We start from the raw sequence: 17,633 nt of genomic DNA on the forward strand, positions 1-17,633 counted from the left end.
AAATTTTTAACGTAAAACGTAAAATTTATAAAATTTAAAACGTAAAACGTAAATTTTTTAAACGTAAGACGTAAATTTTTTAACGTAAGACGTAAATTTTTTTTTAAACGTAAACTTTTTTATGTTGAAATTTTTTTAACATAAGATGTAAATTTTTTAACGTAAAACGTAAAATTTATAAAATTAAAACGTAAAACATAGATTTTTTAAATGTGAGACGTAAATTATTTAAACGTAGGACATAAAATTTTTAAACGCAAGACGTAATTTTTTTTAAAAGTAAAAAGTTTGACATAAAAAAGCTAAAAGTGTTGCGTAAAACGTCAAAAATTTTACGTAAAATGTAAAAAGTTTCACGTAAAAACGTAAAAAGTTTAACTTAAAAAGTAAAAAGCTTCACGTAAAACATAAATGGTAAAACGTAAAACCAAAGATTTAGGTTTTTAACTTCAGAGGTAAAACAAAAAATTTTACGTAAAACGTAAACTTTTTTATGTTGAATTTTTTAACATAAGACGTAATTTTTTTACCGTATTATAAAAATTAAAACATAAAACGTAAATTCTTTAAATGTGAGACGTAAATTATTTAAAAGTAAGATGTAAAATTTTTAAACACAAGACGTAATTTTTTTTAAAAGTAAAAAGTTTGACGTAAAAAAGATAAAAGTGTTGCGTAAAACGTCAAAAATTTTAGGTAAAACGTAAAAAGTTTCACGTAAAAACTTAAAAAGTTTAACTTAAAATGTAAAAAGCTTCATGTAAAACGTTAATGGTAAAACGTAAAACCAAAAAGTTACTTAGATTGTTAAACGTAAATTTGCGTAAACCCCAAAAACGTTTTTGCGTAAGATGTAAAGGGTAAGACGTAAACTTTTTCAACGTAAAACGTAAAAACCTTTTCAACGTAAACTTTTTTATGTAAAATGAAAACCTTTTGGGTAAATTACTTTTTGAGTCCCTGTGTTTTATGGGTTTTAACAAGTTGAGCCCAAAAGCAAAAAGTTTAATGACCTGAGTCCCCATAAGCCTTTTCTTTAACCATTTGAGTCCATTTTTTAACACTGTTAGATTAATCTGTTAGTTTTTAATGAAAAGACTAAAATACCTCCTTCTTTAGAAAATATAATAATAAAATAAATAATATACCCATCTTATCTCTCTCTCACACACACCCTCAACGTACATCCCCTTTCTCTCTCTTCTTCCTCTCTCTAAAGACTAGCATAACAGAACACCATAACTCAATCTCAAACCCAAATCAAATCACTTCAATTAGAACCATAATTCACACAACCCAGATAACCATTCCCTTGTTTTGCTCCATGTCAGATAACCATTTCTTACAGGGAGGGATAGTTGCTAATAAATTGGGTTCATGGTACAATAATTAACTGCACAAACTCTGCCGTTAGGAGCCTCACTTCTAGCACCATTCAGGCTCTGAAAACTTGGTTGTCTTTCTGGATGTTTTGTGAGCTTGGCAACAAAAAGGCCACTTGTTCTAGAAGTCAATGGATCAAACCGCAAAGTTTTCGGTATCCGTCCACTCTTGCAGGGCCAACATTCTGAACCATCTATGTCCAATAACTCTACATACCCAACCAAAAAAAAAAAACAACCAGTCCTAGTCCTACCTGAAGAACAGTCAAATCACTGGTTCTCTTTGCATCAAAAACCCGACGCTCTAAAGTTGTCCATCCCCAGTTTTCAAACTTCAGGATATGTTTAATTGAACCATCATGGGTGCACTCTGCATCCACTAGTACCTATTTTCAATTTTCAAACACAAACTTTAGCTTAAACCAAAAGAGAAACTCCGAAAACAAAAAAAAAAAAAACAAGAGTTGAAACAGTTTTAAACAAATCGGTTTTACACAATCCAACAACCCCAGAACCACCACTTCAAACCCTAACCAAACCCCAACCTGCAAATCAGTGGCCGTTAAAGTCTTTTGTGCCAATCAGGAAACAAGCCCAGATCTCTCTCGCTACCAGCATCTCTTGCTACCAAAATCCATCTTAGTGTTTTAAATCCCTAATCCTCAATATTAACTGTTTCGACGGTTGGAATGTTACAGATCTTGTTATAACGATTTAGAGAGAGAGAGAGAGAGAGAGAGAGTTTAAGGAAGAGAGAGAGAGATGGCGGCTAATGGTGGTGGTGTTGCTCACTAGGTGGAGGTGGAGAAAGAAACAGAGAGATGAGAGAAAGAGATAGAAGGGAAGGTGGGGGTGGGACGGGGTGTGTGTATTTATAGATTATACATTGTACAATAAAAATTTTTACCTTATACTTTTGTGCATTAAAGATTTGTACCACATTTATAATTGACTAAAATACCCTTAGAGTTAACAGACTTGGTGGACATAGTTAAAAAAATGGACTCAAATGGTTAAAGAAAATGCTTATGGGGACTCAGGTCGTTAAACTTTTTGCTTTTGGACTCAACTAGTTAAAACCCATAAAACACAGGGACTCAAAAAGTAATTTACCCAAACTTTTTATGTTAGAAAACGAAAATTTACATGAACTGTAGATCGGGAAACGTGAAACTTTAGGTTAATTGTAAAACGCAAGTATGGTTGTGATTATGGCTGTGTTTTTTCTTCGTTAATAGGCATCGTTTGGTTGGGCGTGGTGTGTGTGTTGTACGCGTTGTCTGTTTGTAATCTTTCAGTTTAGGAAGGAAAAATATGTAACGTAGGTGTTTGTAATGTTTCGTTTCATGAATAAAAATGGAACGCGTTGTCTTGTTTGTAAAGTTTCGTCTTAGGAATAAAAATGGAACGTAAAACATAAAGGGTTTCATGTAAAACGAAAAATTTTCCGTAGACTGTAAGACCGTTTCAGGCAAAACGTAAAAAAATTTGACGTAGGCTGTAAAATTTTACGTCTTACATAAAAAAGTGTTTACCTAGGCGTAATCTGTAAAAAGTTACCAAAAAAATCTATGTAGCCTGTAAATATTTACGTAAAGCGTTTCATGTAAAAACGTAAAAATTTATGTAGACTACAAAACGTAAAGCGTTTCACGTAAAATTTTAACGTAGATTTTAAAATTTTACATAAACTATAAAATTTTACATAAAACGTTTCATGAATAAAAGCATACGTATAACGTAAAAATGTCAAAAAGTTTATGCAAAAACCGTTAAAGCAAAGACGTAAACTTACACAACCAACTTGTGTTTGTCCAGCTGACCCACATGCCAACATAAATATCAACATCCTGACAAAAGTAATTGTCTAACCTTGCAAAACCACCCCAAAAACGCCCAACCAAAAAGAAGAAACTGTCTATCATGCCAAAACATTGTCTACACAAAAGCAACCGACGTCGTATCTCATCGCCATATTTGTTCACGGGGGACAGGAGTATCGCGGCCGCATACCTTTTCCGTAAGTAGTTGCACTGGGCTTTCTTCTGGGCCCCGTGCACACTGAAGCCACAGAAGAAGTTTCTCCTGGAACCCACAAACTATTCCATATGGCGCATTGTGAATACGCCGGAGTCCACAAACGGTGACGCGTTTCTCTGGGTTGTAGACCATGGAAGGTCCTCTCTCATGATGACACTCGATTGCATCGCGGTCGCTTTTGGATGATTCACCGACATCAGATAATCGACAAAAATTTCTTTCTGTGTTCCAAGTAAACAAAAACAGAGGTAAGCACACCGGGGATATAAGTTTCATTGTCCCTTAAAACGATATATGTTCAAGGAAAAATAAACATGAATCACATACCACTTTAAATGGTGTTGTCTTCAGGATATAGGTTTCATTGTCCCTCAAAAGCACACTAGACCCAAGTCACCCAAGTGATCAATGAGGTATATGCGCTCGTCCTCCAAGTCAAACACTATGAGATAGTAGTGGTCTACCTCCAGCACGGACACGGAGACCATATCGAAGTCATGCAGGTCTACAAGGTGATGTCGCCCGCTCAGGTTGGTCTTCAACCCACATTCAAAAGCGGCCACGCGGCAACCGCTAGGGTCCGTCTCCAAGGATAACATCCAATCAACCTGTAGGGATAAAAACCAAAACACTTTTTTGCATTACCAGAACTGCACCGTTTTCCAAAAATACAAAATGAATATCGATACAAAAACAGTAATATGTGATTTTTTTACCACAGTGTCGTGGACGCAAAACAAGTGTCTTGGCATCCCCGGCAATGAGAGATTTGGGTCGTCGTTGAGGACCTGCACCCATGCATCCACCACTGAACCGGATACGTTGCTGCCAATCGGCAGGGATTGAAGCGCAAGAACATCCGCGCGTGCACCAAACTTGTCCTCAAACATCATATATCTGCGGGGAGGGGGGGATTGAACAAAAGGTAAAAATTTATTTACATAAAACTTTTTACGTTTCATGAAAAAACGTAAAAATTTATGTAGACTGTAAGACGTAAAGCGTTTCACGTAATACGTAAAATTTTTCGTACTCTGTAAAACTTTTCGTAGACTGTCAAATTTTACGTAAAGCGTTTCATTAATAAAAGATACGTATAACATAAAAAAACTTTACGTAATACGTACAAGTTTTCGTAAAAAAGTTAAAAAGTTGTGTAAAATGAACAAGGTAAAACGCGGTACTCTTTTTTACGTAAAATGTAAAAAGAACGTGAAACGTTACGTAAATTGTAAAAAGTAAAACATTCCGCGGGTTACGTGAAGCGAGAAAATGCCAAAAATTTATGCAAAAAACGTTAAAGAAAGCCGTAAATTTTCTGAATTTTTCCTACTCAATTTGTTTTCTTCTAGCACCACGACCGGCTAACAAATACCTCTCCCGATATGGGTATTATATATTTCTTTTCGGTGGGGTAAGTTACGAAAACTCATCTGGAGCGTGGTCCAGATTGACCTTTGTGTATGGATCCCTGCAAAGAACAAACGAAAAATACGCGTCAGTACTCGAAAAACGACAACATAAAAAAACACAAAAAGATAAAAAACCATTTTAGATTTGGCTCGGTTGCGACACGCGCGCAGTCTAACATGGTGGTTGTTTATCCTTTTTACCTCTCGATGATTTCAAAAAGTGTTTGCCTCAACCATGCATCCTTTGTCCTCTTCCGGAATAGGAACCGCCATGCCGAGCTTTCCTGCGTCGTGGTTTGTTTTGGGTCCATATCAACGTCGCCAGGGCTGCTAACCAAGCGTGGCTTCTCATGGAATGCTCGGATTGGTCTTGCTCGAATGGGCTCCGTCAGCTTAGGGTCATCACCGTCTACATTTTGCTCAGTGTCGTCTTCCATGTCTACCGGCCCACGTGTTTCAACAGGAAACCAGAAATCGATGCCTATAGGTCTTCTAGCAGGACTAGCTACGCTGTCCAACGCAACAACACCAACCAAACATCCTGATTCCGAGCCAGCCACATCACCTGCTACCGGGGTAGTATTACACAAAAAAAAAACAAAATAATAAACATAAATAATCAGACGTTTTTCTTGATTTCGAAGCAAGAATTTAAAAAAAATAAAAGTAAAATTAAAAGCATGAAAAGCGTGCGATTCCTTTTTCTATAAAATGAGAGCTGTACGTACCAGTAACTTTTTCGTTCGGCTCCGGCCCACGCGCCACCTCCTGTGAGATCCCGAGACTGAAACTCGGGTGACTACATGACGCAACATCAGCCTTGCTAGTGTCATCACCTACGGGCACCCAGGACTCAAAACTGAAAGGGCTTCTGACAGGGCTAGATACGGTGGTCGACGCACCCAAACCATCCGAAGGTCGAGCGCCCAAGTTAGTCTCGACACCTGTTCTTGGGGGGGGGGGGGGGGGGGGTTGTCTCACAGGTTAAAAAAAGGAAAAAAAAACATAATAATCACCGACAGTACGTACCAGTTGGTTTTTCAGTCGGTCCCGCGCCACATGCCACCTCCTGTGAGATCCCTAAGCTAAAACTCGGCTGGCTGCTAGTCCCAACGTCGCCCTTCCCAGTGACATCATCTACAGGGGCGATAGAAAAAGGTAACTCGAAAGTGAAGGTTTTTTTAAGGACAACCCCCCGCCCCACCCCAAAACTGTTAAACAAAAAAAGGAAAAAATATAACGCGACTTGGTATTTTATATACATACCACTATCCGCGCCCACACTTGGCTGGTCCACCTCGCAACATTCAATGGGGGCGACGTCTATTCCACGCAAGCCCGACAAACCGAATGCGCCAACAGAAGGGGTCGGTAAATAAGCCTCGCGGCATATTGTGACTTTGTCCACCGTCGCCCCGTCTGATCGATGTCGTAAGGTCGGTCAAAAATATAATTAAAAAGTGTCCTATTCACCTTTTACTAGTAAAGGGCAAGTAGGGTGTCGAATCCACGGGGAATCAGTGGAAAGTGTAAAAGTTCGTTGTTTTAGTTATCATCTATTTCTAAACTAATTGCTTTTTTGCAGTTGAGAATGATTGTGAAAACAAATGTAAATTAGAGTTGTAAACAATTACGAGAAAATGGACCAATCTCCGGGTTTTCAGATTATGTAGAAAATCAGGTTACTTAGTTACTACTAATCGGAAATCACATAGACATGATTTGTAAAACTTGTTTTGATAAATAATTAACGGACAATATATTTGATTGCAATGATCCACGATCGAAACCGAAAGATTGATGCAAATGAATAGTAATCCAGTTAATCACCAATTTTAGATTTCATAAACATATCAAGTTCAATGATTAAAGGTTTAAAACAATGACATCCTAGAATTTAATCCCGGTTGTTGATGAACAAACCAAATAATTGATGAACTGAAACGATTACGATAATAAAAAATTGTTTAATCGAACAAGAACAATAAAAACGACTAACCGAATGATTAATCAGTTTCTAATCCAAAAAGTTGTAACCGTACGCAAACCAATGTTCAAACATAAACCCTAGTCCCGGAGACGGTCACGGGACGACTAGCCGCTCATGACGCTCGTACGATCTTCCGAAGCTTGGTTGAAAGTCGAGTTCATGATGATTTGGATCTTGAGTGCGGAATATGATGTTGATTCCTGAAGATGAGTGATGCTTTGAGAGCTAATAATCGTGATCTATTGCCGCCCCCACCTCAATGGAATGAAGATGTTGAACGATCCCTACCTGAGCCCACCAAAACCCTCTTTGCTGCCAAACTTTCGTGAGGTGTTGATGATGATATTGGGCCGATTTGGAAGCCCAAATATAATACATGTTGCTGCTGCTTTTTGTGAGTCATGAAGCCCAATCATGATGGGATTGAAGTGTTATATGCCCAAAAAAATCATCCAATCCTACTGCCAATCTTTTGTGAATTATTCACAAAAGTCAAAGGGTTTAATAACCTTTTAATCCCCTCCCACAATTCCACAAATATCTCACATGCAACATCCTTTTTATTCCTAAGTTTTTTTTCTTGAAATTCGTAAGCCATGAATCCAAGCGTAAACCCAAAGTGCATGCTTCTGTTTCCTTTTTGATTTGGAGCACACCCAATCCGTAAGTTACGGAAATCACCCGTAAGCCACATCTTGATCTTGTTGTTCCTTTTTCCAAATAATATGCCATAATGATTATGTTCTTGGCTGGCTTTTCACGTGACACCATTTCCTATATATGGCTGCATGTGTGTCCCTCAATTCAATGTCTTTGCATGAAGATCATCCAGCCAAGCCGCCCAAAAAGAAATAAAATAAATATATTAGTGGTGATGATGGATGACATTGTGATTGTGATTTTCAATTAATGCTCCTCCTCGATGTCTACGTAGAAGTCTTCACCTTTTTAAAGTCCACCACATTAAATCAATGCTCTCAAACAATAAATACCTTCCTAAGGTGATGGCTGCCATATTTAGTTGTATTTCAACTTTCAACAAATGACACTCGCCTTTCAAGTTCATTATTTCGTGTTTCTTGAATATGCAAGCTATATCTCAGCACGAACAAGTCCCGATAATGTAGACTCACATGATAAACATCCGTGCTTGTTCCTTTCCATCACTATATGCTCCAAACTTCACCGAATTAAGTGATTTACCTGTAAAACCACGAACACTCGTAGTTAACCTATTCAAGGGCGCATTATCACTTAAAATATAATAAAACACGTATTACATCCACATTATTGCACAAGATTCACACCCCACATCACATCCCCACACTTAACTTTGATTGTCCTCAAGCAAACTGATACGGAACTACTTACCATAGTAACAACACCTCTAAACCCCTAAACCGACGCAACAGTTTAAGTCTCAAGTCATACCCGTTCCATAGACTGACACAATCAAGATTGACAGTCCGACAAGCAATTGATGCAATTTATAAAACGTAAGACTTGTCTATTCAAAACTAACATGCTTAGGAATAGAACACATGCTACACGCCCCTCACAATGAACTCTCCTCTCGGTTTAACAACTGAACTAGCATGTATTGTGCTAGCAATTATATCACTCAAAACCAAACATGAAATTCTATAAATCATAAGCTTGTATGACAATCTCACCTCCACTGTATCGTATAACACGGCACATATCAAAAGGGCTTTCGGTTTTGGGCTTAAGCTAAGGGTAGGAAGATTTTTTTGGCTTATATATATATATATATATATATATATATTTCTTTTTCGTGGCGAACAAACAAACGACCAAACCGTGACAACTTTATTTGCAACACAGAAAACAACTCACACCTTTTGGGTTGGTTTCTACCCAAGAACATAAACGATATTCACAGCACTTCTAGTTTCGCTCCTTTTCTTTTTCTATTTTTTTTTCTTTTCTTTGTTTTCTCTCTTTTTTCTTTTTTTTCAATTATTCATAATTTGTCGTTCACGGTCGGTATCAAACAATTCACATTGGGTGGACAAACGAAAGGGTAAATAGGCTCAACAGGGCTACTAAGGGTGATAACTAGGTGAACATAAAACAAACAAACAGGTGTAAGGGATATCCTAATGCCTTTATCATTTACGTGCACATGTCAAATCACAGTCTCGGAATGTATCAAATCATACAAGTTCTAACAGAGAATAACATGCGGCCTGCTCTCAACAAATGAAGTCATAATATAAATCATTCTATCAGTCTACAGGCTCAAAATTCTCACCGAAGAAAGGTAAAAAGGCTGCCGACACGTAGCATATGCAATCTAAAGCATGTTACCCCTAAATAGACATCTCTTTTCAATACCTTTATCATAAAAACACCTGTCAGACCTACTCTCATGAAACTTAAAGGAATGACCATGACAAGGGACTACGTTAGTTTACTACCGGCAAGGGACCCATTAGTGATTGAAACATTTGGTTTTCATATCCATTTAGTTCACTTAAGGCAATGAAATTTTTTTAAAATTTTCAAAATTTTCAAAATTTTCAATTTTTCTCAGTTTTCATCGTTTTCAATCACTTTCAAACTCTGTCCCAAGCCTTTCCCTTCCCGGGTTTCCATATCCCCACACTTGGGTGACATTGTCCCCAATGTAACCTGTTTTTAAAACAAACCCGGGAATACCAACCAACAAGCATCATGAGCAACCAATCCTAAAACAAAAGACATAAACACATTCCCTAACACATAAATAATTTAACACCACCAAAAACACGAAAAAAAAAACAATAATAAGAGTGGAACAGACTCCCCTGGTTTAACATGTAGAATCCTCATGCGTCATGTTCCACCACGACCGTATAGCATTCCATTCGCAGTCGTGTCCAACAAGTACTCAGGTCAATCTCTACAATTAGTGTGCAAATCATCCCCGTCCAAATGGAGATTGAGTATGGACAGTTCTGACTGAACTCTAATCCCGCGCATCGTCCGCAATTGCAACTAGAACGTAATGGACTTCACCAAACATCCCCACACTTGGACCATTGCATCCGTAGAGATTAATAACCTGATAACCAGCAAAAGTACTCACACAAAAACAAAACAAATATACACTACTCTACATTCTCGGGCTGCCTCCCGAGAGCGCTAAGTTTATAGGTCTTCAGCCAGACCGTACCTGGTATACCCTCATGGTGGTCGAGTGGGATGTTTGCATCCCATGGCCTCTAAGTATGCACCTCGCCAATGCTCTAGTAAATCGTCCACTGTCTTCCACATTGGACCGAATAACTTTAACCTTCGCTTTTCATTATCGCATTCAGGCGGTTTCTTTTTCTTCTTCTTCCATCGTGGCTTCCCTTTGTATCTCTCGAACTCCTCATGAGCCACACCTTCCTTTTTCCTTACTGCTTTGCTCGGTGCGATTTCAAACCTGTCAACCATAAAACACTCATGTTTGGTTTGAATCTCCTTTGCAGGAGAGACATTTTCTTCACCACTTTCAGCTTTTGAGTGTTCACCTGTAATAAGAGGATCAGTAGCATTTGAAAACACATTTAACCGCAATTCGCGGTCACCAAACTTCATACTTACCGTTCCATCAACACAGTTTATAATGGCATGAGCAGTCGCTAAGAACGGTCTACCCAGAATGACTGGAGGGTGCGTGTTCTTTGAACTTGTGGCACAATCAAGCACTAAGAAGTCAACTGGGTAGTAACACTCTTATACCTTCACAATTACATCCCTTACAATCCCCCTCGGACACATGGGAGTCTGATCAGCCAACACCACGGTGGTGTTGACTTTTTGTAGCGGACCAAAATCATATTGGTCATAGAGACTCCCTGGTAGAATACTGACACACGCTCCAAGATCCAACAGTGCCTTTTCTATTTTAAATTCACCCACTTGTACTGAAATAATGGGTGCCCCTGGATCTTGGAGTTTAGGGGGAAGGGTACCCAACAAAACGGCATTCACATTTGCAGTCAAATCAAGTTTTTTAGCAAAATTGTGAAGTCGTTTTTGGGTACTTAACTCTTTCAAACACTCAACCTGATCAGGACTCTCTTTAATCGCATCGAGTAAGGGTGGATTAATTTTAGCTTGTTTAAAACTTTTCCACCTTTCATCCCTTGGTGGGTCCTGATCATGTTGAGAGTCTGATCCATTACCAACATCCTCCACCACCTTCTCAACTAATTGTGATGGTGGAGTAATTGTGACACTACCAATTTCAGAAGTTGGAAGAATACTTACCGCGTTGATGTGCATGTTTCTTCCATTTTTCGAGCTAGATGACTGATGTGCTGGATTAACTGTAGTAGTGCTCGGTAATTTACCTGGATCTCTTCTCAGCTGGGCTAAATCCTCTGCTAACTGCCCCAGCTGCTGTCACACCCCGACCACGTAGAGCATACAAAACGTGGCGGAAACGTCGGGGAGTGTTGTAACAGAATCGATTGTTTCAAATCCATGGCAATTGAAGTTCCGTTTTATTGATCAAACATGAAAGTTTACATTGTTTAAACAAGAACCAAAGAGTACATAACATAAATTAACTAGTTCTTGTCTCGTTTTAAGTCACTAAGGCACAGGTCCGCCTAAGTATGTCTTGATAAGTCCTATGCACCATTTCCTGAAAACACATGTGAAAATAGGTACGTCAGCATAAAAATGCCTGTGAGATACATTGGTTTTGTGAAAACGGAATTCATGACTTATGTTTGAGAAAAAGTTTGGTCATGAACCTTGTAATTTGCTTTGTCTTGTAAATCATTTGAAAAACGATAAAAACAGATGATATGTATAAATAAGAAGACACTGTATAGTTAAACGGATAACCATGTAAAATGTGTTTGTATAGATAAGTCGTTTTGTAAAACAATGTCTCGTGAAAAGTGTGTTATTTGTATAAAATGTCACATGTCTCAAATTGAAATGATCCAAATAACGCTACGATATGTAATACCATACAAACACTTATATATAGGAAGTACCAGCGGCGTATCCACCATGCTTGTATCATATTACACACGCCTCGTTACTTAATCACTTACCCAAACCATCCACCATGTAAGATTGTTCTTGTATAACTCAATTGTTTATTGTGTAAACCATGTCAAATGTCTATGTTCAATGTAAATCACCAAATGTGTATGTCAATGTCAACGTGTTTATGTTCAATGTAAATCATGTAATGTGTATCCCAAAATGTATCATGTATGGTAAGCGAAATGTATCAACTTAAACCATATGTAAAATGCACAAAACAAGTCGTTGAAGCAAAACATGGTTTAAATCAACTTTATGTTCTGTGGAAAAATGCATGCTCTATTGATATTAACATTTATGCGGTATTGTGAAATATGCATACATCCAAGCCTTGAGACTGCGGCGATAAACCCTTAAACAAATTAAAGGCTTATCTAAGTTATGTATATCGAATTCAGTCATTCCTTCCAATCCTATCAAACCCAGGATTTCAGAAACAGGAGTTGTCAATTCCTATGGTACCACTACCTACTAACGAACGGCGTAGCTAATGTTAATGAATGTATTGTCCCATGTTAAACAAACCAAATGTCATAACAAAATGAAGGCATGTGATGTAAACAATTGTACTAAGTATGCTAAGTAAACATACGAAGCAGAAATGTTCATGTAAATCAATGTGTCCATATGCTGAGTAAACATATGCAACAGAAATGTTCATGTAAATCAATGTGCCCATATGCTGAGTAAACATATGCAGCAGAAATGTTCATGTAAATCAATGTGTCCATATGCTGAGTAAACATATGCAACAGAAATGTTCATGTAAATCAATGTGTCCATATGCTGAGTAAACATATGCAACAGAAATGTAATGTAAATCAATGTACTAAGTACGCACACAAAGGGCATACATAGCATGAAATGTAACGAAATCATGTACTATAATGTACTAATGAGCATAGCAGGCATACGACGTGAAAACATGGAAAGCATGAAAGTAACAGATAGGCACATGTGTTTCACCCCAAAACAGTTTGGAAAACAGTAAAAGAGGGGTTCAATGTACTCACCTGAGATTGCTTTGAAGTTCTTGTATAATAACCAGATAATGCTAAAGATCACGGGATATCAAACGGCACCTAATAGGTAGCTATGTTAATATACCGGACCAAATCGGAAGGATCGGATAGTATGCGGGTTCGTAAACCAAACGAGTATGGAGACTCGTGTAATATGGTTTAACAAAGCCTACATACTAAAATGAAACCTAACCTAAATGCTTGCGACCCATCACGACCCGTTTAGGTAGCTTATGCTACCTTATGCGTCATTCGCGTAGAACGCGTCTGGAACGCCTAACATCGTGACCACAAGGTATAACCTCGGAAGGTTATAGCTATGGTCACCTAATGTGTTTGGTCGGATCCTAATGATCGACCAAATGGGTCGGGTTCGAAAGTATAAGCGATGGTTTAGATCGCTTACCTTACGACCCTATATACGCACTATACTAAAAGTGACGAGCTAAGCATGTTAGAACATGCTTAACTAAGTTTAGAAAACAGGTTTGGCATCAAAACAAACGGCTTTGATGCCCACGAATAGTTTGGTTACAAAATAGGTTACAAAATACGCAAGAATGCACATTTTGGCCGAAACTACGACTCGTCACTGAGCCTAGATAACGTGGTAATCAGTAGGTATAGTCACTACGGAATATAACCATCGTGATCACACTCACGTTATGAAGTTCCATGAACTTCGGGTTGACCATAGGCTGGTCAATGCAGAAAGTCAACAAAACGTTGACTTTCGGACTCGAAAAGCAAATAAAAGAGTGAAAGAATACTTACGGAGGGTCCCCGAATGCTAATCTAGATCAAAGAGCTCAGGTATGAAGCAAAGGCATCAACTTAGAGCATTTTGATCAGACTGTGTGGGTTTTTGGCAACAAGGGGGGGTATTTATAGGAAAAGTAGAACCGTTAGGATCGTTTATCGAATATCGTGCCACGATCTCGCCTGTACACTTGTCGAATTATTGTGGTTACTGAATAATGACCCTTGGCTCTTGATCGGGTGAAAGGGCATTGCCCCTTGAATGAACGAAAGGCCAACTGCAAGTGGATTCAATGAATCTGCTGTACTGGCGACCCCTTACGGACCACATGGCTTATGGCTTACGGTCCGTAAGCCCCTAGTTTGGCAGATTTACAGTTTTGGTCCCTGCAGCTCTAAAACTGGGTATTTGATGCGTTTTTGACACGTTTAAGCCCCGTTAACCCCATTTCAAAGCTCTAAAATGAAGTTAAAGTATAGGGAACTTAAAATGTGCTCAAAAATATCCCGGATGTCGGTTCGTTTGGCCGTACGGTCGCGATGTTCGGTTAATTACGACGGAATGCGCATAAGCGCGAAAGACGATCCAAATTGCGCGACGAATGGATTTTTCTCATGCCATACACTAAGGAATAATATAAGGATGCTTACATAAATTTTTGGATGTCCGGATGTATTCAGAACGTAAGTTATGCGCAAAAGTGCAAACTTGTGCACTTTTTGACACTTTTAGCCCCTGAATGATCCAAAAGTTTGTTTTAGCATACCAAACCCCTCAAAGCCTATTTCTAAGCTATGTAAAGGATATTTATGGTATGTTTAACTTATGGACATGTTCCAGAATGTTTGTTACAGTTCAAATTGGCATACTTTCGTAGTTTGTCAAGTTTAGTCCCAGTAAGCGAATTAACTTGTTTTTGCCATACCAAAGCCTTCAAAACTTATTTCTAAGTTATGTAAGGGTTATTTAAGGTATGTTGAGTATATGTTGCTGTTCCGAGTATTTGTCGCATTAAACTGAGTACGTTTTATGCACCAGTTTGCGTATAATTCTCTAGAAAGCGATCTAGAGCTTGAAATCGAACAAGAGTTGATATGTGCAAACGATACACATTTATATATATGTCCAAAGTATGAAATACAATGTTTCATTGGTTTGGCGTTTGTTTGATGTTTGAAGTGACACAGGTGTCACAGCTGCTTCTGCATTGCGTCGGAAGTTTTGTCCCAAACTTCATTATCCTTCTGGATGTCCTTCATAAACTTCATAATAGCATCCAACTTTTCGTCACTCGTTCCACCACAAGCACTTAAGGAGTTCCCTTGCTGATTACCCTGATTATATGGGCCCTGATTTTGGTAATTTCCTTGCGAGTAATTACCTTGACGACTCTGATACTGCTGGCCTCCTTGCATGGGTACCTGAAAATTAGGGTTCATTTGATTAGCAGATTACCGTAACTAAAATTGGGGTGGTTTCGCAAACCTGGATGATATGTATTCGATTTCAGATCATACTGCTTTCGTTCACCGAATACTTGGTTCACTTCTTCATTCGGAACCATCCTTGCGAGACACTCTCCCACCTGGTGTCCTAACTCACCACAATCTGTACACACCGCAAATGCATTAGCGGTTTTAACTTCGGCTCCCTTTCCCAACGTCATCTGAGCCACTTGTCGTTCAAGCAATAAGTTTTGGTGCCTCAACTTCTCGACCCGCTCCTCAGCTTCATAATCAACCGACTTTGCTGAACTCGATCTTGCCCTCCTGCTAGATTGTGCCTGTCTCTTCGAAGTGGCACTTTGTCTCTCCAAATATGCCCAATCCGCAGCTTCTGCATTTGTGAGAAACGTACCATTGCTGATGGCTATAAGATATCTTACATCATCAGGAAGTAGCCCATCATAAAACACCTTAATTAATTCCCATGTCTGAATTTCATGATGTGGGCATTTCCTAAGCAACTCCTTAAACCTTGTGAACGCTTCATGGAACGGTTCCCCTGAATGTTGCTGGAATGCTCTGATTGCATCTCGAGCTTCACTAGTTCTATTCATGGTGTAGTATTCTTCCAAAAACACCAGCTGCATTTCTTGCCAAGTGTATATACTACCTGGAGGTAATGTGGCGAACCAGTGGCGTGCTTTGTCTTTCAGGGTAAATTGAAACAACATTAACTTTACTTCATCCTTTGTAAACCCCGAAACCCCAATTGTTTGGCAAATTGAATCAAAACTTGCAATGTGCAAGTATGGTTCTTCGGTCCTCTTTCCATAAAACTCTGGCAAATGGCCTAAGTATTGAGGCCTCACCTCAAAAGGTATGTTATTGTTTCCAACTGGTGTGACTATAGCCGACGAGTTAGGCACTACAACTGGTCGACAGTGACCTTCAACGCCTTGAATTGGTGCCCCTTGAACGACTTGTGGGACACCATCCACAAACTGTATCTGATCGCCCCTAAACCGATTATTTGCTCTTCCCGCATTAAACTGCGGGACTCCATTATGAACTTGATTTTGTGAAATCGGTTGCGGGATGTGATGTCTTTGATTGACCTGTTGTTGTTTTGGATAGCCTTGATTCACATTGTACCCCTCATCGTATCTGTAACCAGCATATCTCCCATCGTACTGATTCTGATAATCATCATCTTCCCAACCGGATTCCCAAGTATGCACACTGCCTTCTCTGTGTTGGAAACCCTCATCATACCCGTGTTGATGTTGTGGTTGGTTAAGACGAATGATGTCCCCATGTCGGAGATTCAGATTTCCCGGTTGGTTTTGTGGGACTGGGTTGAATTGTGGAAATGGTTGTGGTGGTGGTTGATTCTGGTTTTGGTTATTGGGCTGGTTTTGGTTTTGAGGGATTGGTGGATCTGGAATGGGTGGAATTGGATCGTTTTGGGCTTGGTTTTGTGGCTCTTGATCAGCCATTTCGTGAGCTGCTTGTTCAAGATCTTGAGCAACTGTTGACGACTGAGCTTTAGCTTTCACCGCTGAACGAAGAAGAACGAGATTCTGTCGAGCAGTCTTTTCTATTTCTGGATCAAACAAAAGCGGTGATGATTTCTTTGAGAACCTGGTATGCATGCAACTCGAGAATCACCTGCACACAGACAAACAAGAAACCGAGCGTAATACTGAACGAAACAAATAAAAGACAAACAAAAAGAAATATTTTTGGATTTTTGTTTTTTTTAATTTTTTTTCGAAAAACAACTAACTAAACTAAGCCCACCGACTCCCCGGCAATGGCGCAATTTTGATCGATGTCGTAAGGTCGGTCAAAAATATAATTAAAAAGTGTCCTATTCACCTTTTACTAGTAAAGGGCAAGTAGGGTGTCGAATCCACGGGGAATCAGTGGAAAGTGTAAAAGTTCGTTGTTTTAGTTATCATCTATTTCTAAACTAATTGCTTTTTTGAAATTGAGAATGATTGTGAAAACAAATGTAGAAAATGGACCAATCTCCGGGTTTTCAGATTATGTAGAAAATCAGGTTACTTAGTTACTACTAATCGGAAATCACATAGACATGATTTGTAAAACTTGTTTTGATAAATAATTAACGGACAATATATTTGATTGCAATGATCCACGATCGAAACCGAAAGATTGATGCAAATGAAGAGTAATCCAGTTAATCACCAATCTTAGATTTCATAAACATATCAAGTTCAATGATTAAAGGTTTAAAACAATGACATCCTAGAATTTAATCCCGGTTGTTGATGAACAAACCAAATAATTGATGAACTGAAACGATTACGATAATAAAAAATTGTTTAATCGAACAAGAACAATAAAAACGACTAACCGAATGATTAATCAGTTTCTAATCCAAAAAGTTGTAACCGTACGCAAACCAATGTTCAAACATAAACCCTAGTCCCGGAGACGGTCACGGGACGACTAGCCGCTCATGACGCTCGTACGATCTTCCGAAGCTTGGTTGAAAGTC

General features: G+C 38.7%; 1 long non-coding RNA gene across 1 annotated transcript; it reads right to left on the minus strand.

Moving 5' to 3' along the window:
* Positions 1 to 1,299: 1,299 nt before the first annotated feature.
* On the minus strand, positions 1,300 to 2,227 carry LOC110915802. The gene is made up of 2 exons (XR_002579285.2): positions 1,928 to 2,227; positions 1,300 to 1,768 (listed from the first exon to the last, which is right to left on the minus strand). It is a non-coding gene; the product is annotated as an uncharacterized LOC110915802 (long non-coding RNA).
* Positions 2,228 to 17,633: the final 15,406 nt, after the last annotated feature.

The sequence above is a fragment of the Helianthus annuus genome, chromosome 2 (genome assembly GCF_002127325.2).
Source record: "Helianthus annuus cultivar XRQ/B chromosome 2, HanXRQr2.0-SUNRISE, whole genome shotgun sequence".
NCBI lineage: Eukaryota > Viridiplantae > Streptophyta > Magnoliopsida > Asterales > Asteraceae > Helianthus > Helianthus annuus.